The 26639-nt window shown below is 39.2% G+C and overlaps 1 protein-coding gene and 1 pseudogene across 1 annotated transcript in view; one reads left to right on the top strand and one right to left on the bottom strand.

The window, feature by feature from the left end:
* Window positions 1-26639, top strand: part of SHROOM4 (shroom family member 4) — a 219176-nt gene that overhangs the window by 140813 nt on the left and 51724 nt on the right. The window lies entirely within an intron of this gene.
* On the bottom strand, window positions 22685-22785 carry LOC116812307 (U6 spliceosomal RNA; annotated as a pseudogene).

The following is a 26639-nucleotide window of genomic DNA, read 5'->3' as shown; positions in this document are numbered from 1 at the left end:
TCTGAGGCTGTTTATTTTTTCAGTCTATTTTCTTTCTGGTGTTCATATTGGGTAATTTATATTTTTCTATCTTCAAGGGTACTGATTCTTTTGTCTTCTCCATTCTACTGTTGAGATTACAGGCATACCTCATTTTATTTCACTTTGCTTTATTGCACTTTGCAGATAATTATGATTTTTACAAATTGAAGGTTTGTGGCAACCTGTGTCAAGCAAGTCTATTGGCACCATTTTTCCAATAGCACGTTCTCACTTCATGTCTCTGTGTCACATGTTAGTAATTCTCACAATATTTCAAACTTTTTCATTACTATCATATTTGTTATGATGGTCTGTAATCAATGATTTTTTGATGGTACTATTGTAATTGTTTGGGGCACCACAAACTGTGCCCATATAAGATGGCAAACTGAATTGATGTCAAACTGTCAAATTGATGGCAAACTGAATTGATAAATGTCATGTGTACCAACAGGCCATTCCTCTATCACTCTCCCTCTCCTCAGACCTCCCTATTCCCTGAGACACAACATTGAAACTATACCAATTAATAACCCTACAATGCCCTCTGAGTCTTCAAGTGAAAGGAAGTGTCACATAGCTCTCCCTTTAAATAAAAAGTTAGAAATGCTTAAGCTTAGTGAGGAAGGCATGTGAAAAGCCAAGATGGGCTGAAAGCCAGGCCTCTTGCACCAAACAGCCAAGTTGTGAATGCAAAGGAAAGTTCTTAAAGGAAATTAAAAGTGCTACTCCAGTGAACACATGAATTATAAAAAAAGTGAAACAGCCTTATTGCTGATATAGAGAAAGTTTCAGTGGTCTGCATAGAAGAGCAAACCAGCCACAACATTCCCTTAGCCAAACCCTAATTCAGAAAAAGGCTCGAACTTTCTTCAATTCCATGAGGGCTGAGAGAGCTGAGGAAGCTGCAGAAGAAAAGTCTGAAGCTAGCAGAGGTTGGTTCATGAGGCTTAAGAAAAGAAGCTGTCTCTATAACATAAAAGTGCAAGGTGAAGCACCAAGTGCTGATGTAGAAGCTGCAGCAAATTATCCAGATCTAGCTAAGATCATTGACAAAGGTGGCTACGCTAAACAACAGATTTTTAATTTAGACCAAACAGCCTTATATTGGAAGAAGATGCCATCTAGGACTTTCATAGCTAAAAAGGAGAAGTCAGTGCCTCAATTTAAAACTTCATGGAATAGGCTGACTCTCTTGTTAGGGGCTAATGCAGCTGATGACTTTTAAGTTGAAGTCATTGATCATTTACCATTCCAAAAATCCTAGGGCCCTTAAGAATTATACTAAATCTACTCTGTCTGTGCTCTATAAATGGAACCAAACCTGGATGACAGCACATCTGTTTACAGCAGGGTTACTGAATATTTTAAGCCCATTGTTGACAATTACTTCTCAGAAAATTCCTTTCAAATATTACTGCTCATTAACAATGCACCTGGTCACCCAAGCACCCTGATGGATATGTACAAGGAAGTTCATGTTATTTTCATGCCTGCTAACTCATCCATTCTTCAGCCCATAGATCGGGGAGTAATTTTGACTTTCAAGTCTTATTATTTATCAAAAAGTGGGCGAAGGATATGAACAGACACTCCTCAAAAGAAGACATTTATGTGGCCAACAAACATATGAAGAAAAGCTCACCATCACTGGTCATTAGAGAAATGCAAATCAAAACCATAATGGGATGCCATCTCATGCTAGTTCAAATGGCAATCATTAAAAAGTCAGGAAACAACAGATGCTGAAGAGGATGTGGAGAAATAGGAATGCTTTTACACTGTTGGTGGGAGTGTAAATTAGTTCAACCATTGTGGAAGACAGTGTGGCAATTCCTAAGGATCTAGAACCAGAAATAGCATTTGACCCAGTGATCTGATTACTGGGTATATACCCAAAGGATTATAAATCATTCTGCTATAAAGACACATGTACACGTATGTTTATTGCAGCACTGTTCACAATAGCAAAGACTTGGAACCAACCCAAATGCCTATTAATGATAGACTGGATAAAGAAAATGTGGCACATATACACCATTGAATGCTATGCAGCCATAAAAATGGATGAGTTCATGTCCTTTGCAGGACATGGATGAAGCTGGAAACCATCATTCTCAGAAAACTAACACAAGAACAGAAAACAAAACACCACATGTTCTCACTCATAAGTGAGAGCTGAACAATGAGAACACATGGACACAGGGAGGGGAACATCACACACAGGGGCCTGTCAGAGGGTGGGGGGGCTAGGGGAGGGATAGCATTAGGAGAAATACCTAATGTAGATGACAGGTTGATGGATGCAGCAAACCACCATGGCTCGTGTATACCTATGTAACAAACCTGCACATTCTGCACATGTACCCCAGAACTTAAAGTATAATAATAATGAAAAAAGAAAAAAAAGAAATGCATTTTGTAAGGCCATAGCTGCCATAGATAGTTAATCCTCTGATGAATGTGGCCAAAGTAAATTGAAAATCTTCTGGAAGGGATTCACCATTTTGATGTCATTAAAATATTCATGATTCAAGGGAGGAGATCAAAATATCCATATTAGCAGGAGTTTGGAAGAAGTTCATTCTACCCCTCATAAATGACTTTGAGGGGTTCAAGACTTCTGTGGAAGAAGTAACCACAAAGGTGGTAGGAATAGCAAGAGAACTAGAAGTGGAACCTGAAGATGTGACTGAATTGCTGCCATCTCATAAAACCTTAACAGACAAGGAGTTGCTTCTTATGTGTGAGCAAAGAAAGTGGTTTCTTGAGATGGAATCTACTCCTGGTGAAGATACTGTGAACAATGTTGAAATGACAACAAAGGATTTAGAATATTCCATAAACTTAGTTGATAAAGTAGTGGCAGGGTTTGAGAGGATTGACTCCAATTTTGAAAGAAGTCAGGTCAGGCACGGTGGCTCACGCCTGTAATCCCAGCACTTTGGGAGGCCAAAGCATGTGGATTGCTTGATCCCAGGAGTTTAAGACCAGCCTGGGAAACATAGTGAAACCCCAACTCTACAAAAAAAAAAAAATTTAGTTCGGTGTGGTGGCATGTGTCTGAAGTCCCAGCTACTCAAGAGACTGAGGTGGGAGGATCGCTTGAGCCCAGAGAGGTAGAGACCGCAGTAAGCTGTGATCACGCCACTGCACTCCAGCCTGGGTGACAGAGCAATTCTCTGAAAGAGAAGAGAGGAGAGAGGAGAGGGAAATCCTACTGTCGGTAAATGCTGTCAAACAGCATGACATGCTACAGAGAAATCTCTCAGGAAAGGAAGGGTCAATTGATGCAGCAAACTTTATTGTTGTCTTATTTTATGAAATTGCCACACCTACTCCAATCTTCAGCAACCATCACCCTGAGAAGCCAATAGCCATCAACATCAAGGCAAGACCTTCCACCAGCAAAAAGAAGGTGCAGATGGTCATTAACATTTTTTAGCAACAAAGTATTCTTTCATCAAGTTTTGTACATTGCTTTTAGGCATAATGCTATTCTACACTTAATAGACTACAGTATAGTGTAAACATAACTTTTATATGCACTGAGAAACCAAAACAATTCATGTTACTCACTTTATTTCAGTATTTGCTTTATTGCAATGGTCTGGAATCAAAGCAGTATCTCCAAGGTATGCCTGTATTCATTTTGTTTTTTATTTTGAATATTGTATTTTTAAGTTCTAAGATTTCCAGTTGGTTCTTCTTTATATATTCTACATCTTTGCCAAGACTTGCTAATTCTTTGTCTTTCTGTTTTTTCATTTGTTTCACACATGTCTGTCATTACTCATTGAAGCATTTTTATAATGGGTGCTTTATCATATCATTCTAACATTTCTGTGATCTTGTGGTGTCTCATGATTATCTCTCTTTCATTCAGTTTGAGATCTTCCTGGTTCCAGCATGATGAATGATTTTTTTTCATTGAAATCTGGATATTTAGGATATCATGTTTTGAGACTCTGAATCATATTTGAACTTTGTTTTAGCTGGCTTCCTCTGACACCACTCTGGCAAGTGATGGGGGTTGCTGCCATATTACTGCCACGTGGAGGTAGAAAGTCCAGGCTGTCCACTTGGCCTCTATCGACACCCGAGGAGGGAGGCTGCTTGTTCCTGCTAGGCTTTCACTGATATCTCCCTTGCTGGGAGTGCCTCTGACACCACAGAGAAGGGGAGTGGCTTGTTTATTGCTGGGCGGTGGTGGAGGTTCTAACACTCCACTAGGCCGCCTCTGAACACCACCTCAGCTGGGAGGAGGGGCTCCTTGTTACCGCCAAGCGGGGAGTGGATGCCTATGCTCCCCATGTGTTCTCCATTAACATCATGAGTAGGAGACTTGTTATCACCTGGCATGGATGAACGTCCTGTCTCTGTATTTGGTCTTTCCTACCAACACCTGGAGGAGGAGATTTGCGACACCTTATTAATAGCCTAGTCAGAGTGGAAGTCTAGGCTCCCCACTCAGCCATCATTGGCATGAGGGGGGCTGGGGCCACAGTTTTCCTGTGCTGTTTGGCTGGAGTAGAGCAGTTATTATCTAAAAGTTTTATGTCTTGGTGTCTACCCCTCTCCCAGTCCTCTGGATAGTGAGAGCAGGCTCTTACTGGGGCTTATATTTGGTCCGTGCCCAAAAGTATTTCCAGGTTGTTGCTTCTCAGCTCCAAATCTGGGCTATAGAAGGTAAAAAGAAAAGCCAGAGACCTTATCACTGTGTCATTCCTTGGAACTCAAGGTCCCTCACTGGTTTGCCTTCTTAATGTAATAGAAATCATTTTCATTACATTAAGACCCTTCTAACTAGATTGTTTTTTACTCCTAAGTTTTGAAATTTCTTTTCATGTTCTAGATACTAGTCCTTTGTCAGAAATGTGTTTTGCAAATATTTTCTCCTAATGAATGGTATCAGAGGCAGTCAGCTGAGAGTCATCTTATGTTTTTTTTATACATAATGTCCAAGGGTTCTAGTTATATTAGTGAAAGGAATGGAAGAAAGTTCATCTCCATTTTCCCAGAAGCAGAAGTCTCAATAAATAATGTTTTTGCCCCCAATCCTAAGATTTATAAGTATTACCTCCCCATATCTTTAATAAATTTTAAAGTTAAATAAATATATTTATTTAAAACCCAATATCTTTAGTAAAACAGCTAAATGAAGCAAACCTTAAGTACCTAAGCTGTTTGTTTCAGCTGATGAAATAAACTTGTGAATTTTGAAGATGTTGACTATGCCTCACCAGTCTATTACTTAACAACTTCTTCAAGCCTCAGTCTTAAACTTGGGTTCTGATAAGCATGCCAACTCTGGATCTCAGTGCAGATGTCAAGATCCCTTCTGGGGATTAGTCTCTGAACTGCCGACTTTTTGGACATCAGGCCAGTTTCTATTTTGAGTGAGAGCTCCAATCTAACAAGAGTGCATTGATTGCTTTCCAGCTAATCAAAGGGAAAGCATGGGTTGGCTGTTCTGGCACCCTTGTTCAGCTAAAAATGATTGTCTCTGGCTCCTAATGCAGAGATTTATTCTTCCTTTTTTCTGTGATGAAGGTGTAGAATATCCCTCAATTTTGTTAAGTATAAAGTTAATGAATGCCTTTGAATAGTCTTTGAGAAGTTATACATGGTAGTTTTTTTTTTTTTTTTCCTCTTGGGGAAAGAGTAGAACATCACCTGCCCTTCTCTCAGTCATAAAAAAAGGCTTGATTTAAATTTACACACATTGAAGGTTACTTACCTGAGGTTTTCCCTCTTTGCACTTCAGAAAGATATTTCTTAAAGTACCCATGGCCCTTCCAAAAGAATGGAATATTTTGAACAAAAATTAAAAACTTGTTTTGGTGTATGCATTTTGTATGAGATTAAGAAATGTTTCTCTTGTTATATTCCGGCCTCCCCACGTCCTCTCTCTCTCTCTCAGTATGCGTACCTGTGTATGATTCTTCTCTACTCTCTATTTCCTGGGAAAGGCCTGGAGTTGAGTAAAGGAAAAGTTTAAGGATGAGTAGGAGAGGCTGCTCATGAAGCGATGGAGAGTATGGCTGGTCTATTATATGTGATTCAGAATCACTATTATGATGAATTTCCTAGAACAAGAAGGATTGCTAGAGGCCCCTTTCACGCCACAGTAAATTATCACCATAAAAATAATTCCTTTTCCCCTCCCCGTAACTCTTCACGGTAAAAGCTTGCAAGGACCATTGCTTTGTCACAGCTAGACTGGGAAATTAACTCTGTGTTGCCTGTGTGTTGTATCCCAGGATCTGAGTAGCTTGCTTGGCCTGAGACCTCATGCCATCATGGAATACAATAGTGATAGCAAACCAGGCTCAAATGGACATGTTAGTTGTCTAAGACCACAAAGCTAATAAGTGTCAGAGCTGGAACTCAAATTCAGTCTCTGTGTTTGACTCCAGATCCCATCTATTTTCCCTGTATAAATGGGGCTGAGTTTTGGAGAATTCCATTCATTAGGAGTATCATAATTCTACAGCTCACTGTGATAGTGCCGTATCAGTCCTTGGCCAAACAGTTGGTCTAAAAATATTAAGACCAGGAAAAGATAAAATTATCCTTAGGGATTTCAATCCAAAATGAAGAGTTCTTCCATGATGCCTTCCCACCTAACTTAGAGGCTTGGCCAGAACCATGATTACTTTCAGATTTAATAGACACTCTAAATGTTAGTTCTGTCCCTCTATCCCAGTGCATACGGTGGGTGAAATACAGTGCTAGCAGCTAACAAATGCATCATGTCATTTGATTGGCACAGCTCTCTTATGAGGTGTAGGGATAAATATATCCCCACATTACAGATAAGGAGACTGAGGTACGAAGAAATGAAGTAACTGACATGTCCACTGTCTTACAGCCAGATCTACCTGACTTCATATCTAGTTTGCTCTCTGTAGCACCTCAGTTGGTTCCTACTGATGTACCTACCTACCTCTGTCTCAGCGATATTTTCAGAGGCTTTACATGAAATATTTTAACTGGGTTCTTCAGAAATCCTTGTTTGAGTTTAAAAATCAAGCAGTGCATGCTTTCTCCCTTGCCTCATCCTGTGTTATTCTCAGTAGTAACCTTGATGCCCAGTAGAGCCCAGAGAAAAAGAAATTGTAAATTGATCTGAGAGGATAATTGAGGATTTCTCAGTTACCCAGGCTTTAACTTTGCCTCGACCTGAGATGCTCACCAGTCTTCACAGAATAATAAACTGAGTTAATTAGCTCTTTGATTGGATGAGGGTTAAGGTTCTAGGTGTGGGTCTGCTTGCAACTAAAGTGATGATTGTTGGCTCCTAACATTAAGACATTAGTAGCCATCTGTTGGGTGAAGGCATCCTCTTTTCTGATTTGAAGCTAGGTCTCAGTCAGTGGAAAAATATTATCATTTGTATTCTGCATTCCTCCTCTTTTCTTTGTGGTGTGCTATGTTTAATAATGTATGCATTAGGAGATGCTGAAAAGTGTCTTTTCAGTATGTCTTTTTAATGTAGTCTTTTTCTCCCAATAGGTTTAAATTGTCCCCAAAGTGTGTGTGTGTGTGTGTGTGTGTGTGTGTGTGATGTGTGGTGTGGTGTGTGTGTTTTAAACCAAGTATTGCTGGAGAACACCTCATTATGTGTAGGTTATTGCGTTTGTGGAGAAAAATCTCCCTTAAGTAATATATCTACTATGTGTCATTAAAAATGTATTCACTTTATATGTGCATGTTTTCAATTCAGGCATCTTTAATAGGGAAATATATTCTAGTAGATTAATTTACAGTGTTTCTAAATAGTAAATCATAAACACCAATAAAAGAAAACATCCAAAATGTGCATATTTGAGAGTTGATTATATGTTGATTAACCTTATGTGCTTTTGCTATAATTCTTACTATTGTCATTCCCCTTGCTGTCAAACAACAATTCATTTTTGGAACATATGATGCATAATTATGAATGTTAATACAGCACCCAGCTGCATCTCATCTCCCTTTGCATTATGGTACAAGTATACTTTGGGGACACAGAGGTACTTTCTCTCATTAGTCACAGAAACTGTAATTAGACACTAAACATGAGATAAAAATATACTCATTATTTACCTATTTTCTTAATTAGAATTTTCATATCAAAAGTACAGAAAAATAATCTTTTAAATTCAAGTAAGAACAATGTGATCCTGTTTAAAAAATAAAAATGAAAGAAAAAAATCTGTGTTGTGGAGAATAGAGCAATGGACTTGGGGGTTTTGAATGCAGGCTATGAGTACTCTGTAGAAGTAGTGGAAATACTGGGCAAGTCTTTAAACATGTCATAGTCTTGTTTTTATGGTATTTCAGAGTAATAACTTTCACCCGACAGGGATCTGGTAAGAATTAAATAGGTACTTCAAGAGAAAGTACCTGATACTGGGTACATATTCAGTGAATGTGTATTGTTGTTCTTAATATGGCATTTGAGAGTTTTTTAAAAAGGCATTTTCCAAAATTAATTCACCAATGATCTCTTCAAATGGCAAGGTCTCATGATACAATTTCATTGATTTAACAAATATTTTTGAGTGCTGAGCATGTATGTTAAGCAATGTGGTGGTGATCATAGAAGGAGTATGCTCTAGCCCTGTACTCTAGTTGAGAGAGATAAGACATACATAGGCAAAATGCTTGAGCAAGGAAGTACGTGATTATCAAAATGAGTGATGCCAGCAGCAAGTGATTTTGAAGATTAGAGGAAGAAAACATAATACTATGGCTTAATTCCTAAATAGTTTTATAGGAATGCATAAAAAAGGGATGGAAAGAAATGTAGTTTTGGGAAACATAAAGGAGGTCCATCCAACTTAAGATTTATATAGGGGATCAGTGAGAGATAAATGTGAACAATCTATAGAAGGCCCAGAAAAAGCAAGCTTTACTTAGTAGGCAATGGGGAACCACTGCAGGATTGCAGGCAGATGAATAAGTATGAGATTGGCATTTGTGGAAAATTGGTGTGGGTTGGATTGGATGTAAGGAGCTCATGCTACACGATTGCTTATGTAGTACAGGGAGCAGTGACAGTAGGAATAGACAGGACAAGTTAATAGGGGAAGATATTTCAAAGCCAGCACTTGGTGACTAATTCAGTATAAAGGCCGAAGAAGAGGAGGAGTACACAATGATTACCAGGTTTGAGCCAGTCAGACCTTTAAGGATTTAAAATGAACAAACAAAACAAAAATAGAAAGAGCTAGGCTTGGCATCAATTTTTGTTCATTTTTTGTTGTTTTTAGTTTGGGGTGATAGAAGATATAGAAAGCCAATGGGCAGTTGTAGGGAGTAGGTAGAACTGGTGTGGTATTTAAGTGAGAGGTCAGGACTAGAGATTGTCCTGGAGCCTTAGAATGAAATTTCTAATCTAAATTAATCTAAATTCTACATAAATATTTGCAGGTGGTCTCTTCATCCTAAAAACATAATCTGCCCTTAACCTTTACCCTCATCCAACTACCAGTTTATTTTCCTTCACAGCCAAGCATCTTAGACATTGGCTCTACTTTCTCACCACCCATTTCCTCACTACAGTCTGTCTTCTAGTCCTACCACTACTATGCAACTCTCCTCTGTATGGTTCCAAGGTGAATTAATGTCTTCCAGATTGAAAAAAAATCCAAGGAACGTAGTTTCTTCTCCTTTTCTAATGAGCAATTTTTCAGTAAGTTTTTAAGCCATTATTATATGGTAGAACTGGTGTCAAATCACATATAAGCTAGATGACCTTTGGTAATTACTTAATCACGGTTTCCTTTTCTGTAAAATGGGGAAAATGATATTTACTTTATTACATGAGAAAATGAGCTGATATACATAAGCCCTTTGGAAATAGTAGTTGCTCAATAAATATTATTTTGTTTCATCATTGCAGCTTTGAGCACTGTTGAGCACTTTCTAGAAATTAGTTTTCTTTTATTATCATAACACCTTTTTTTTTTTTTTGAGATGGAGTCTCACACTGTCACCTGGGCTGAAGTGCAATGGAGCCATCTCCACTCACTGCAACCTCTGCCTCCCAGGTTCACGTGATTCTCCTGCCTCAGCCTCCCAAGTAGCTGGGATTACAGGCACACCCCACCATACCTGGCTAATTTTTTTATATTTTTAGTAGAGACGGATTTTCACTATGTTGGCCAGACTGGTCTTGAACTCCTGACCTCGTGATCCGCCCACCTTGGCCTCCCAAAGTGCTGGGATTACAGGTGTGAGCCACCGTGCCCGGTGCATAACACTTCTTTTTCCTTGTTTTCCTACTGCTAGTTATCTTGAGCTCTTTTTCCTTAATTTGTCTTATCCACAGATACACCCTAGAACAGTAGTTCTCAAACTTGAATGTAAGTTAAATTTCCCTGGAGAGTTTATATTAAAGAACATACTGCTCCTCCCCTCTCTCCAGAGTTTCTGATCTAGTAGGAGCTCAAGAAGTTCTCAGATAATGCTGATGCTGCTGGTGTGGGGACTGAATTTTGAGAACCAGTAACCTAGAGTTCTATCTCAGCCTCATTTTCTTATTCTATGAACTTTTATCGAGGGGCTTCAGGTACCACTGTGATGACTCTCAGATTTCTATATCTAGGGAAGAACACATGCCCAGATTCCAGATTATCATTTTCAACTGCATGTTAGATTTCTACACACGGAGTTGTCCTCCAGACACATTACAATCCAACATGCCCAAACTGATTCTGAAGTACATATGTAAGACTAGTCAGGAAAGGTCTGAATAAAAGAGGAATAAAAGACAAAGCAGCTAGTCCTGTTAAAACATATTATAAAATTACAGTAATTAAAATACTTTGGTACTAGCACATGAATAGACTGATCAGTAAACCATAATGAAGTCTAACCATAATGATTCAAAGACATTGTTTAGTATGTAACTTTTAGTATATGATTTTATCTTTAAATACAAGAAGTCTTTCTAAGCAAAACACAAAACCTGGGAGCTGGCTGGGTGCGGTGGCTCATGCCTGTATTCCCAGCACTTTGGGAGGCCAAGGTGGGCAGATTACCCGAGCTCAGGAGTTCGAGACCAGCCTAGGCAACATGGCAAAACCCCGTCTCTACAAAAAATACAAAAATTAGCCAGGCGTGGTGTTGGACGCCTGTAATCCCATGAGAATCACTTGAATCCGGGAGGCAGAGGTTGCAGTGAGTGGAGATCGCACCATTGCACTCCAGCCTGGGTGACAGAATGAGACCCTGTCTCAAACAAAAACAAAAACAAAAAACAACCAACCAAACAAAAAAACCTGGAAGCCATAAAGGAGAAAATTTTAAATCTGACAACATGAAAGTTGAAATTTAAAGCACCCAAAAAATATAAAAATAAAATCCAAAGAAAAAAACTGGGGAAAAGGTTTTGCATCTGATATGGCAAGAGGCTGGCTCCCTTAATATATAATATATAAAGAGCTCTTGAGAATAACAGGAAAATGCCAACAAACCATTCAAAAAGAGGAAAAAAGAACCTGAACAGGCAGTTCAGACAAAAAGAAAGTGGGCTTATAAAAACAAATGAAAGATACTCTGTTGGCACAGTGTCTCATGCCTGTAATTCCAACATTTTGGGTAGCCAAGGCAAGAGGATTGCTTGTGACCAGGAGTTCAAGACAAGCCTGAGAAACAAGGTGAGACCCTGTCTTGACAAAAAGTCTAAAAATTAGCCAGGCATGGTAGTGCACGCCCTGTAGTCCCAGCTACTCAGAGAAGGCTGAGGCGAGAGCATCACTTGAGCCAGAGTTTAAGGCTGCAGTGAGCCGTGATCACACCCCTGCACTCCAGCCTGGGCAACAGTGCAAGACCCTAGCTCAGGGAGGGAGAGGGGGAGAGGGGGAGAGGGGGAGAGGGAGGGAGAGAGAAAGAGAGAGAGAGAAACTCAACACTTACAATTAAAGCAGTATAGATTAAGCAATAAGATATAACTTTCACCTATCAGAATGGGAAAAATCAGAGCGCTTAATATACATTTTTTAGGGGGGCAAGCATGTGGAGAAATACATGTGCTCTTATACCTTGCTACTCAAAGTGTGGTCCTTGGATCAGCAGCATCTGCATCAACTGAGAGCTTTTTAGAAATTCAGCTCCACCCCAGATCTATTAAATCAGAATCTGCCTGTTAATCAGATCCCCAGGTGACTTGTAGGCATATGAAACTTTGTAAAGCACTGCTCTAACACATCGTTGGAAGTATAAATTAGCATAACCCCTTTGGATCTTAATATATTTTATCACAATTAAACATTGATGTACTTTTTGACCTATAGTTCCACTTGTAGGACTTTATATAAAATATATAATCATGTATGTGTGTGAAGACATGTTAAAAGGTATTAATCACAACATTATTTGTCTTAGCAAAAACAGCTTCAGTATTCATTACTTGAGTAAAGGCTAAATAAACTATAAAAAGTTCACTTGGTGAAATACTATTCAGTTATTTAAAATTTATTTAAGAAAAGTGTACGTGGATACGGAATTATCTCCAGTATATATTGTTAAGCACAAATGGCAAGGTTCCAAGCAGTATTATAATCTGCCTTTTCTGTGTCCCATTATTATAATTCCCATTTTAGAGATAATGCAAGTGAGGCAGAGAGGTTAAATAACTAGCCCAAGGACATACAGCTGGAAATGGTACATTCAAATCCAGACAATAAACTGTTAAAAGTGGTTTCCCCTGGAGTATGGGGCACTCCTTTTTCATTGTATATGCCTTTGTACTATGTGAATGGTTTTCCTTCTGCAAGTATTGCTTTAAATAATTTAAAAATACTTTAAAGTTGTAATTTTTCTAAAACTGAACTAATTCTCCTCCCCACTCTTCTGCTGAGGCTAGTGACAGGCTGAATCATAAACTAGAGTGAAAAATCTAATAGACACTGTATACTCCCTCTTATTTATCCCTCACATCTGTCTCATCAGCTACCAAGACTAACTGATTTTACCTCCTAGACCAGACATTTCTCAAACTTGGCCCTCTGTCTCTGAATTACACATCACTTGGACTATAGTGTTCATTTCCTCTCTGATCCACCTGCATCTTTTCTCCCTACAAAATGCCAACGGACACATCTTTCCAAAATGTGAATCTGATTTTACTATTCTCCATGTTCTGGCCCAGTTTGCCTGTCTGGCCTTACTGTTCACCACTTCTCTTCCTCATATATCCTACCCTCAGGACACCATTGTTCCCTTTTCATTTCCATGATTTTAATATGCTACCAATATTCCTTCTCTAGAAGTACCTTTCATCTGGGTCAATTTCTACCCTTCCTTGACAACCAGATCTCAATTTGGATTTCCTCCTGTATGCAGACTATTAGTAGACATTATATATTCTGTACTATGCATGTCAGAATACCTAAAGTTTCATGCTCCTTCAGTGTTCCATAGGAAATGTCCCCAGCATCAAAGCACTCCTGCCTGAATGCTGTGCATTCACGTTCCTTGCAGACTCCTCTGCTCCCCAACATGGATGCAGTATCCTGCAGACTGCTTCTCCAGATCTCCCCATGGCTAATTCATGGTTTTTCTTTGTCCTAAGTTCTCTCCTGGCCCTCAGCACTCTTCTTGGTCACGAAGGATTTCTGGGAGTCTTTCCCTTTTATTATCAATTTCAGGTTCATCATCTTCCTTTCCTATCCCTCTACCTGTACCTGTAGAGGAGGGAGGTTAGAATCGTGGTTAAGAACAAGGAAGGTCTAGGCTGCTATGTTAATGAATTTGGACTTTTCCCATGAGTACTAGGAAGCCAGTGAAGAATTTTAAGCATGAGAGTGGCAGGACCAGATTTGCACTTTGAAAAGATGTATTCATTGGCATTTTGCAGGGAGAAAAGAGGCAGGTCAGCCAGTTACAAAATGAATGCTATAGTTAAAGTGATTCAGGGATACAGTGGAGTGGCAGATTTGAGAATTATCTAGTCTAGGAGGTAGAATCAATAAGTCTTGGTGCCTGATTAGACAGATGTGAGGGGTAAATAAGAGGAGGGAGTCCAGAGTGTCTACCAGATTTCTCACCTTAGTAAATGTCACCCGTCACCAGCACCAGCAGAAGAGTGGGAAGGTGTCTTAGTTCATTTATGCTACCACAACAAAATACCTTAGAGTGAGTAATTTATAAAGAACAGAAATTTGTTTCTCACAGTTCTAGAGGCTGGGAAATCAAGACCAAGGCACCAGCAGATTCAGTATCCAGTGAGAGCTATTCTTTGCTTCAAAGGTGGTTCCTTGTTGCTGTATCCTCACATAGAAGGAAAGCAAAGGGGAAAAATGCTGTGTCCTCACATAGCAGAAGAAGTAGAAGGGCAAAAGAGGCAAACTCTTCCTCAAACCCTTTTATAAGGGCACTAATATTATCCCTGGGGGCAGAACCCTCAATGCCTAATCCCCTCCCAAGGGCCTTCTCTCTTAATACCATCACCTTGGGAGATAAGTCCCAATATGAATTCTGAAGGGACATACATATTTAAACCATAGCAAAAAAGAATTAGTTTGATTTTGTAAAAGTTGATTTTTAAGTGTTTCTTTTTTTTCCCAAAGCAATACTTGCAGAAGGCAAACCATTCAAATAGTACAAAGGCATATACAATGAAAAATGAGTCCTCTACACTTCAGGGGAACATTGTCAACATACCATAATGCTATATTATTTTCCTTCTGAGGAAGATAGATTCACCTACCCCCACCTTCCCAACCCACTCCCCACTGAATTTCCTCATTTCCTTACTGCAAAGATAGTTCAACATACACAAATCAATAAATGTGATATACCACATTAGCAGAAGGATAAAAGTCTTATGATCATCTCAATAGATACAAAAAAAGAATTTCACAAAGTTCAGCATGCTTTCATGATAAAAAAAAAACTGTCCAAAAATTAAGTATAGAAGGAATGTGGCTCAATACAATAAGGATATATATGAGAAGCCCACAGCTAACATATTCCATGGTGGAAAGCTGAAAGCTTTTCCTTTAAAATAGGGAACAAGACAAGGGTGCCCATTTTCCCCACTTCTACTAAACATAGTACTGAAAGTCCTACCACAGCAATTAGGCAAGAAAAAGAAATAAAAGCCATATCAATTGAAAAGGAAGAAGTTAAATTGTCTTTATTTGTAGGTGACATGATCTTATACAGAAAACCCTAGAACTCCACTAAAAGACTCTTAGAAATAATAAAAGAATTCAGTAAAGTTGCAGGATACAAAATTACCCTGTAAAAATCAATAATGTTTCTATACACTAACAACAAACTTAGAAATTTTAAAAATGATCCCATTTACCATAGCATCAAAAGAAATCGAAAATACTTAGGAATTAATTTAATCAATGAGGTAAAAATCTGTATACTAAAAACTATAAAATATTGATGAAATAAATTAAAGAGGACACAATAAGACAAATAAATAAAAAATAAAGATATTCCATGTTCATGGGTTAGAAGAATTACTATCATTAAAATGTCCATACTGCCGAAAACAATCTACAGATTGAATGCAATCTCTATCAAAATTCCAACTACATTTTTTCACTGGAATAAAAAATTCTAAAATTTGTAAGGGACCACAGAAGACCCCAAATAGCTAATGAAATATTGAGAAAAAAAAAAAAGCTGGAGGCATCATACTACCTGATCCCAAATATACTACAAAACTATAGTAATCAAAACAGCATGGTACTGGCATAAAAACGGAAATACCATTCAATGGAACAGAAGAGAGAGCCCAAAAATAAATCCACACATTTACAGTCAACTGATCTTCAACAAAGGTGTCAAGAACACATAATGGGGAAAGCACAGTCTCTTCAATAAATGGTGTCATGAAAACTGGATATTCACATGCAGAATGAAATTGGACTCTTATCCTACACCATATATAAAAACCAATTCAAAGTTGATTAAAGACTTAAACATAAGACCTTAAACTCTAAAACTACTACAAGAAAACATATGGAAAAGCTTTTTGACATTTGGCTTTGGCAAAGATTTTTTGGCTATGGCCCTAAAAGCACAGGCAACAAAAGCAAAAATAGGTTGGATTGCATCAAATTAAAAAGCTTCTGTACAGCCAAGGAAACAATCCACAGAGTAAAGAGACAACCTGCAGGATTGGAGAAAATATTTGCAAATCATATTTGATAAGGAGTTAGTATCCAAAAGATATAAGGAAATCAAACAAGTCAATAGTAAGAAAACAAATAACTTGATTACAAAATGGGCCAAAGATCTGAAGAGACATTTCTCAAAAGAAGATATATAAATGGTCAACAGGTATATTTTAAAAAATGTTCGACATCACTAATCATCAGTGAAATGCAAATCAAAACCACAATGACATATCACCTCACATCTGTTAGAATGTCTATTATCAAAAAGACAAGTGTTGGTGAGGGTGTGAAGAAAAAGGAACCCTTATACACTATTGGTAGAAATGTAAATTAGTATAGCCGTTATGGAAAACAGTATGGGGGTTTCTCAAAAAACTAAAAATAGAACTATAATATAATCCAGCAGTCCTACTTCTGGGTATATATCTAAAGCAAATGAAATCAGTATGTTAAAGAGATGTTTGCACTCCCATGTTTATTACAGTACTATTCATGATAGCCAAGATATGGAATAAATCTAAGTGTCCAACAACACTTGAATGAATGTGTTATAAATGAATGAATAAATAAATAATGAATTTATTCTTTATGATGAATAAAGATGATGAATAAAGAAAATGTGTTATATATTATATATTTCATATATAAAAAATATATGAAATAAATATATATACACACACACACACATATACAATGAAATACTATACAGCCATAAAAAAGAAGGAAATCCTGTCATTTGTACAACATGGATGATACTGGAGGACATTATGCTAAGGAAATAAACCAGGCACGGAAAGACAAATACCACATGATCTCATATGTGAAATGTAAAAAAGCTGAATTCTGACCCAGCAATCCCATTACTTGGTATATATACAAAAGAAAATAAATAATTCTACCAAAAAAGACACCTGCACTTGTTTGTTCATTGAAGCACTATTCACAATAGCAAAGACATGGAATCAACCTAGGTGCCCATCAATGGTGAATTGGATAAATCAAATGTGGTATATATACACCATGGAATACTATGCATCCATAAAAAAGAATGAAATCACGTCCTTTGCAGCAACATAGACAGAGCTGGAGGTCATTGTCCTAAGCAAATTAATGTAGGAACAGTGGGTACTCATGGACATAAACATGGCAACAATGGACACTGGGGCCTACTAGATAGGGGAGGGAAGGACAGAGGGGGACAAGGACTGGAAAACTATTGGGTACTGTGGTTAGTACCCAGGTGATGGGATCATTCATACCCCAAACTTCAGAATCACACAATATACCCATGTAACAAACCTGCACATGCACCCCCTGAATCTAACATAGAGGTTGAAATTATATTAAAAATAATAATGATAATAAAATGTCAAACTCATAGAAGCAGAGGGTAGAATGGTGGTCACCAGGAATGGGGGGGTGGGGCAGGAAATCAGCTGTTGATCAAAGGCTATAAAGAAAGCTTCAGTTGAAGAAGAGGAGTACGTTCTGGAAATCTAATATACAGAATAGTGACTGTAGTTAATAATAATGTATACTTAAATTGCTAAGAGAGTAGATCTTAAATGTTCTCACCACAAAAAATGACAAGTATTTGAGGTTATGGATGTGTAAATTAGCTTTATTTAATCATTTCACAATGTTTACATATATGAAAAAATATATTGTATATTATAAATATGTACAATTTTATTTGTCAACTAAACCTTAATAAAGCTATACAAAATGAAATGAACAGCTTGATGAACTTGAGGTTTGTGAATGTAAGTACCTCAGAAAGAGAAATTTCCCAAGGGCTTATGTGGAACATTGTGGAACCAGACAAAAGCCTTAATGAAAAGAAGCCTTACCAAGGAAGTACATATATGGCAACTGCTCACCAGCACTTATCTCCCCCTGACAAGGGCAGCTGTGATTCAAGAATTGCCCTCTTGGTCCTGGGAGCTTCCTCACCCTAAAGAAGAACATTCCTGTCCCTGGAACCTAAATACTTTTTAAGCAGCTGCCGTCTATTATACACATAGCACTGATAGATAAAGGTAGGCTTCCAACCTACCTTGGAAAGCAGCACTCCACAAGAGCCAAAATAGCAGCAGCCCGTATTTAGAAAAAGTCACTTGAAAATCTGTTTTAAAACGTATGCTACAGTAATGGTTCTCAAACTTATGAGCGTGCATTAGAATCATCTAGAGGATCCACCATGATCAAGTCGGCTTCATCCCTGGGATGCAAGGCTGACTCAGCAAACGCAAATCAATAAATGTAATCCATCACATAAACAGAACCAACGACAAAAACCACATGATTGTCTCAATAGGTGCAGAAAAGGCCTTCGATAAAGCTCAACACCCCTTCATGCTAAAAACTCTCAATAAACTAGGTATTAATGAAACATCTCAAAATAATAAGAGCTATATATGACAAATGCACAGCCAGTATCATACTGAATGGAAAAAAGCTGGAAACATTCCGTTTGAAAACCCACACAAGACAAGGATGGCCTCTCTCACCACTCCTATTCAACATAGTATTGGAAGTTCTGGCTAGGGCAGTCAGGCAAGAGAAGGAAATAAAGGGTATTCAAATAGAGAGGAAGGCAAATTTTCTCTGTTTGCCAATGACATGATTGTATATTTAGAAAACCCAATCATCTCAGCCCAAAATCTCCTTAAGCTGATAAGCAACTTCAGCAAAGTCTCAGGATACAAAATCAATGTGCAAAATTCACAAGCATTCCTATATACCAATAATAGACAGAGAGCCAAATCATGAGTGAACTCCCATTCACAATTGCTACAAAGAGAATAAAATACCTAGGAATACAACTTACAAGGGATGCGAAGGACCTCAAGGAGAACTACAAACCACTGCTCAAGGAAATAAGAGAGGACACAAACAAATGGAAAAACATTCCATGCTCATGGATAGGAAGAATCAATATCGTAAGAATGGTCATACTGCCCAAAGTAATTTATAGATTCAGTGCTCTCCCTGTCAAGTTACCATTGACTTTCTTCACAGAATTAGAAAAACGTACTTTAAATTTCATATGGAACCAAAAAAGAGCCTGGATAGCCAAGACAATCCTTAGCAAAAAGAACAAAGCTGGAGGCATCACGCTACCTGACTTCAAACTATACTACAAGGCTACAGTAGCCAAAACAGCATGATACTGGTACCAAAACAGATATATAGACCAATGGAATAGAACAGAGGCCTCAGAAATAATGCCACACATCTACAACAATCTGATCTTTTTATTTTTATTTATTTATTTATTTATTTATTTTTGTTTTTTGAGACGGAGTCTCGCTCTGGAGTGCAGTGGCGCAATCTCGGCTCACTGCAAGCTCCACCTCCTGGGTTCATGCCATTCTCCTGCCTCAGCCTCTCCGAGTAGCTGGGACTACAGGCGTTTGACAAACTCGACAAAAACAAGCAATGGGGAAAGGATTCCCTATTTAATAAATGGTGTTGGGAAAACTGGCTAGCCATATGCAGAAAACTGAAACTGGACCCCTTCCTTACACCTTATACAAAAATTATGATGGATTAAAGACTTAAATTTAAGACCTAAAACCATAAAAACCCTAGAAGAAAACCTAGGCAATACCATTCAGGACATAGCCATGGGCAAAGACTTCATGTCTAAAACACCAAAAGCAATGGCAACAAAAGCCAAAATTGACAAACAGGATCTAATTAAACTAAAGAGCTTCTGCACAGCAAAAGAAACTATCATCAGAGTGAACAGGCAGCCTACAGAATGGAAGAAAATTTTTGCAATCTATCCATCTGACAAAGGGCTAATATCCAGAATCTACAAGGAGCTTAAACAAATTTAGAAGAAAAAAACCGCATCAAAAAGTAGCTGAAGGGTATGAACAGACACTTCTCAAAAGAAGACATTTACGTGGCCAACAAACATGAAAAAAGGCTTATCATCACTGGCCATTAGAGAAATGCAAATCAAAACCACAATGAGATACCATCTCATGCCAGTTAGAATGGCAATCATTAAAAAGGAAACAACAGACGCTGGAGAGGATATGGAGAAATAGGAATGCTTTTACACTGTTGGTGGGAATGTAAATTAGTTCAACCATTGTGGAAGACAGTGTGGCAATTCCTCAAGGATCTAGAACCAGAAATACCATTTGATCTAGCAATCCCATTACTGGGTATATACCCAAAGGATTATAAATCATTCTACTGTAAAGACACATGTCCACATGTGTATTGTAGCACTATTGACAATAGCAAAGACTTGGGATGAACCCAAATGCCCATCAATGATAGACTGGATAAAGAAAATGTGGCACATATACACCATGGAATACTATGCAGCCATAAAAACGGATGAGTTCATGTCCTTTGCAGGGACATGGATGAAGCTGGAAACCATCATTCTAGGTAAACTAACACAGGAACAGAAAACCAAACACCACATGTTCTCACTCATAAGTGAGAGTTGAACAATGAGAACACATGGACACAGGGAGGGGAATATCACACACTGGGGCCCGTCAGGGGGTAGGGGGCTAGGGGAGGGATAGCATTAGGAGAAATACCTAATGTAGATGATGGGTTGATGGGTGCATCAAACCACCATGACACGTGTATACCAATGTAACAAACCTGCACGTTCTGCACTTGTATTCCAGAATGTAAGGTATAAAAACAAAACCAACATTCATATTGCTGGGCCCCACCCCCAGAGTTTCTGATTCAAAAGGTCGAGGATGGGTCCCCAGAATTTTCTTTCCTACAAGTTCTCAGGTGATGCTGATTCTGGTCTATAGAACAACTTTGAGAACCACTATTTGGGGGTTGGGGGGACATAGAAATTTGGAAGCAAAAAACTTGTGTTCAAGCCTTATGTGATTTATTTCACCTTCCTAAGCCTGAGTTTCTTCTTTTCTGAGGTGGAGTTAGTAAGGTTTTGAGAATGAAATGGAATGGTGTATATGAAAGTTCTTTATGAACCGTAAATGTTGCATAAAAATATTAGTAGTTAGATGGCTTTACAAATGGTACTTGCTGCCACACCTCCACCACCACCACTAAATTTTCTTGTACTTTTGTTACCTCTCTAGCCAACTTTGTCCCACCAAGTCTATCAGGCAACTGGAAAAGAACTAAAGCCAGGAAGGCCCTGAGTAGTGTTTTTTTTTTTTTTCCAACACACTGGGCATGGCCTTGATACTGACCTTGACTTGACTTCTCTTTTCCTTTGCCTGGCCTCCTCTCAAACTTGCTCCTGGTTCTTCCAGCCCTGGTCTACTCTCACAGCAAAGAATAGCTCCCAGTGCTAATATTAAGGGTAAAAAACTGTCCGATGGAATTTTTAAAAAATAGTAAGACAAAAGAATCCACTGCCAAGCAGCAAAATTATGTGGAAAAAAAGCATTTTGCTAGGTTGGTGGGCTCTAGGCTGATTTCCCTGAGGGAAAAATCTAGATCTTTGAAATAGTTAAGTGGAATCACAAGTATAATTGCAGATTCCTAATTTAAGAATATGTCAGACAGTTATATCACACAGTTGCCTGGGTAAATGATATGTCCATGTAGAATGGTGACATTTTTCTTTAGAAACCTCTTTTTATGGCCGGTTGCGCTGGCTCACGCCTATAATCCCAGCACTTTGGGAGATCAAGGTGGGCGGATCACAAGGTCAGGAGATGGAGACCATCCTGGCCAACATGGTGAAACCCCATCTCTACTAAAATACAAAAAAAAAAAAAAAAATTAGCCAGGCGTGGTGGCGCGTGCCTGCAGTCCCAGCTACTCGGGAGGCTGAGGCAGGGGAATCTCTTGAACCCGGGAGGTGGAGGTTGCAGTGAGCCAAGATCGCACCACTGCACTCCAGTCTGGCAACAGAGCAAGACTCCATCTCAAAAAAAGAAACCTCTTTTTATTTAAAAGGTAATACATGTGTAGTGTATAAAATCTAGAAATGATTTAAAAGTATGAAAAATAAAAATAACCCTTAATTCCACCACACAAAGATAAATACCCACTGGTACAATATTAGTACATTTACATCCAGCCTTTCAATATGTGCATGTCTGTATAAGAATATGTATATATATGCATATATAGTTCTTGAATTGGACTCGTAATATGTTCAGGTTTATATACAATTTTTAAATTTACCTTTATATTGTGAGCCTTTTTCAGGATCATTAAGTAGTCTTCAAAAACATGGTTTGAAATGACAAACTATTATTCCTCCATGTAAATGCACAATATATTCTAACTCTTCCTGAATGTTGGACAGCTAGGATATTCCAAATTTTACCATTATGAATAACCCTGCAGTGGAAGACACTTCAAGTACATAAATAAATGTGTACATCTTTAATGGCTTTCTTAGGACAAAATCCTAGGAGTGGAAAAACTGGATCAAAGGATATGAAATTTCTTAAATATAATTCACATACCATAAAATTCACTATTTCAAGTGTGTAATTCAGTGGATTTTAGTACATTCACAAGGTTGTGAAACCATTACCACTAATTGCAGTAAAAATACAGAGCATTTCACAAATTTGCGCATTATCCTTGTGCAGGAACCATGCTAATCTCTGTATCATTGCAATTTTAGTATATGTCAGCCAACCCAAGCACAGTAGGAACATTTTAAATCTTCTGATAACATATGCCAAAATTCCCTTAAGCAAGTGTGTACCCATTTCCATTCCCACCCAACAATGTATATCTATTTCCCCACAACTTTGTCAGCACTTGTCTTTAAAAAGTATTGCCAATATCACTGAAAATGGCATTTCATTGTTTTGTCTCTATTACCAGCTCTTCTTCCTCTTCATTGAACTATAGCTCTGCAGAGATCTATCATCCCCCGTCTCCTTCGCATACATTCACCATGGGCAGTCACATCCACGGCAACAGCCTCGGCTGCCTCCTCTGGATAGTGACCCCATGTCCATACCGTGCCCCAACCTCTTTCTAGCACTGCAGTCCACACATCAAGCTGCTCGCTGGGCGCACCTACCTACAGAATTTGCTAGCATAACAAACTAATATCTGAAATCAAACTCATGTTTCCTGAAGCTGGTTCTTGCCTATGTCTTTGCTATTTAGATGAGTGATATCAGCCTTCTAGGTGCTTCACAGTCATCTGTTCTCTCTGCTTATGTAATTAGTGGTCCAACGCTATTGATTCTGTCACATTCTTCCTTTCTGCTCCATCCCCACTGCCATTGCTCTGATTTTACCTTTTATTGTGTCTATTCCATTAGCTTACTCACTTTTCTGTGCTTCCAGTATCTATCCACAAAATTTATCCTACACATGGTTACCATAATAACTTTCCTATAATACTGCTCGTACCATATTGCTCTCCTACTCTGGAACTTCCAAGGGCTCTCTCTTGCTTATTGGATTATGTGAAGTAAAGGCTTTAACTTGACTCTTAAGGCCCACCATGCTCTTGCATCATTCTAATTTCACTTCCTCTGTGCCTTATAAAAACTGTGTTTTCTTTCTTCATGGTATTCCTGTGCTTCCCACTTCTGTTCATGCATATCTGGCATGGCCTCTCTTCCAGTCGTCTTCAGTGGTGATTGTATTGACTCTTCCAAAATCAGCTCAGAGGCTCTGTGATGCCATTCTTGATTCAAGCAGCAGTGCTCTCTCCTTCTTTGGACTCTCATTTTGTTAGCATTCCCTTTCTGATACTTCTGACATTCCATCCTTTTTAATGGTTTTCTAGGTATTTTTCATCCACCCTCTACCACACTAAATTCCTTGAGCACAGGGATTATTTCTTCTTCATTTTGGCATGTTGCCTAGTAACTCTCCAAACACCTTAAATGTAGATAGAGGAGCTCTGTAAATGCTTGGACAAAACAATAGTGAAGACTGCCAATTTTCTTTTTAGAGCCCCTAATGACTCAGTTTCGGGAATGAATACTGTGCTAAGAAGGTACAGATGCCAGGTGACTCAAGTATCATAGCCCATTCTTTTTTCCTCATTCTCCATATTCAGTCCATCAACAAATACTGTCAGCCCTACCTCTTCAAAATACCTCTAATCAAATCTCTTGTTCTTGTCCCAACTGCTACTTTCCTAGAACAAACCACCATTATCTCTTACCTATAATAGCCCCTTTAAATGGTTCTCTGGCTTCTACTGTTGACCCCCGCCCCCCACAAATCCATCAGCCAAGTCAAACCTTTATAAAACTTACATCATGTTAGTCCCCTGCTTAACAACCTCTAACAGCTTCCCATTTCACTGAGAATAAAATTCAAACTGTTTCAGCCTTTGGAAACTCCATGATCTGGCCTATGCACCTCCCCAATATCATCTCCCACTGCAGTCCACCTTGCTCACTGTGCTCCAGCTCTGCTGGGTGTTGGCTCCTCCTGACTGTCAAGTTGTATCAAAGCAGAGTGACTGGGTGTTCTTGTTTCTATTGGGGTACTAACTGTTGTTGGCTATTGTCCTAGGGCTCCATGTCTTTAGTAGTAGAGATGACTTGGGGAGTGGCCAGAAGTAGTTCTGAGGACTTTGAGACTTGACTCTGGGGAAAACCTTTATGGATTCCATCAGACCTCTGAAAAGTGGTAGGTCGAACAGTGAGTTTGAACTGAAAGAGATAATGGGCTTCAAGGAGGAAGAAAGGAAAACTGGTATTATTCCTACAGCCTCTTTCCCAAGGGATGCTATAAATGTTACTGATAGAAACCAGAGCTGGAGGACAAACATCCTCCACCTTCTTTATCGCTTTGGGTGTTGGTTTAGGAAACTGGGCATCATGGCAAAAACTTTAAGGCTATCTGTTGAGTCAGATGGTGCACTGTGAACTTGATGCCATTTTCCCTATGTGCTCCTCTGAAGTCTCCCTTAGCCCTCTGGTGTTGCACCCTTAACTTTTGTACATAGAAGGGAGAGAGAAAAAACCTCTTTCATTATTCAGATTCTGGACTTGCTCCCCTTGCTCCTAGAAGCTTCAAAATATTCACTATCCACCTCTTTGCCTTTAGGATCATTGACAAGATCAGCCAGCTTTTTCCCTCTTCTGTCAGTTAAACAAGTCTATGATTGGTATGTTTTATCACACTATATATAGAAAAACTAGAAATTTCTCTCCAGCCGATTCTGAAAGAGAATCCCGAGTACTACATTTCTAAAGTACTAAGCATTTTCCTACCCGCTGCTATGTGCAGAGCTTTCCCGAGTCATCTGTATGGTTACTTCCTGCCAACCTTCTTTGGAAAAAGAGGTGTCCCCCTGTGTCTTAAAGATTTCAGTGTGAAAATGGAGAAATGGAAGCAGAGGGTCAAATGTAATGCCCTAGCCAGATGATGTTATCACTCTCTATGCAGAAAGACAAAGAGCACCCCTGACACACACCACAGAATTTGGGGGGAGTCTTTATTTCCACTCGAACATTCCCTTCTTTTCTTATTCCCTACCCTGGGTTTCTTTTTAGCCAGGGATGGATTCTGAGGTGGAGGGTGGAGAGGGGGACCCAGCAGATTTACATGGAAGAACTTGAACTGGCTATTCAGAGGAGGTGGAGAGAGGAGGGGAGGCGGGGAGGCAGAGCTGGGTACCAAAAGCCCCTTCTCCAGAGAGTATTCATCTCTCAGATGACCCAGATTATAGCTTTCCCAGACTGATGAGAAAGCCATTGTCCTGAAAGTTCTCTTTCAAATTACACACACACACACACAAACATACACACACACACACACACACACACACACACACTTCCCCCCTTGGTTAGGTCTATAATAAGGAAGGGTTTCCTGATTACCAGGCTGCAAGGACCCCAGCCAACAGTGGGTGGGGGTGGGCCTTCAGAGCTGTGTGTCCCTCCATGGTGACCAGGCAGCTTTTCCCCTCTTCTGTCAGATAAACAAGCCATGCATTGTTCTGTCCCCCGGCTTGTCTGTGGGCTTCCCTTCCTGCTGAGCCTGCCAGAATGAGCTTGGGCTTCTTCGTGTGGGGCAGGTGGAATGTGCTGTTTGGAGGGAGGCTGGAAGAGCCACAGAAAATAAACAGAGCTAATCAAGGACGTTATTTTGTGCTTCTATTTATACAAATACTTTAAAAAGAGGAAAGTACCCACACTCTGTTATGGTCCAGGCCTCAGGTTGAGCACAACCACAAGCAACGGGGGTCACATTTTCCTTTTTCCCCTAAGTTAGAGCGGAGCCATGGTTCTCTTTCTGCTCATCTTCTCCCAAGTATCTCTTCAGGGGTCTGCTGGGAGCCAGGCTCAAAGACAGATGGTGCTATCGGAAGATACCGGGGTGACAGCTGACTAGGGCAGCCGGAGACTGACTCCTTTCAGAATTGGTCCACCTCCACCCCTCACCTCTCACAAGAACCTTTATAAGGCCTCTCCTGGGAGCCAGCTTCTGGCTTTTCTGCTGCATGTGCCCACCCTTCTGTGCCCCCATGCCAAGTTCACGTCTCCTGAGTACTTGGAAAAGAAGCAGTCATCT

This window comes from Hylobates moloch, unplaced genomic scaffold (genome assembly GCF_009828535.3).
Source record: "Hylobates moloch isolate HMO894 unplaced genomic scaffold, HMol_V3 SCAFFOLD_7, whole genome shotgun sequence".
NCBI lineage: Eukaryota > Metazoa > Chordata > Mammalia > Primates > Hylobatidae > Hylobates > Hylobates moloch.
This window is presented reverse-complemented; position numbering and strand designations above follow the sequence as displayed.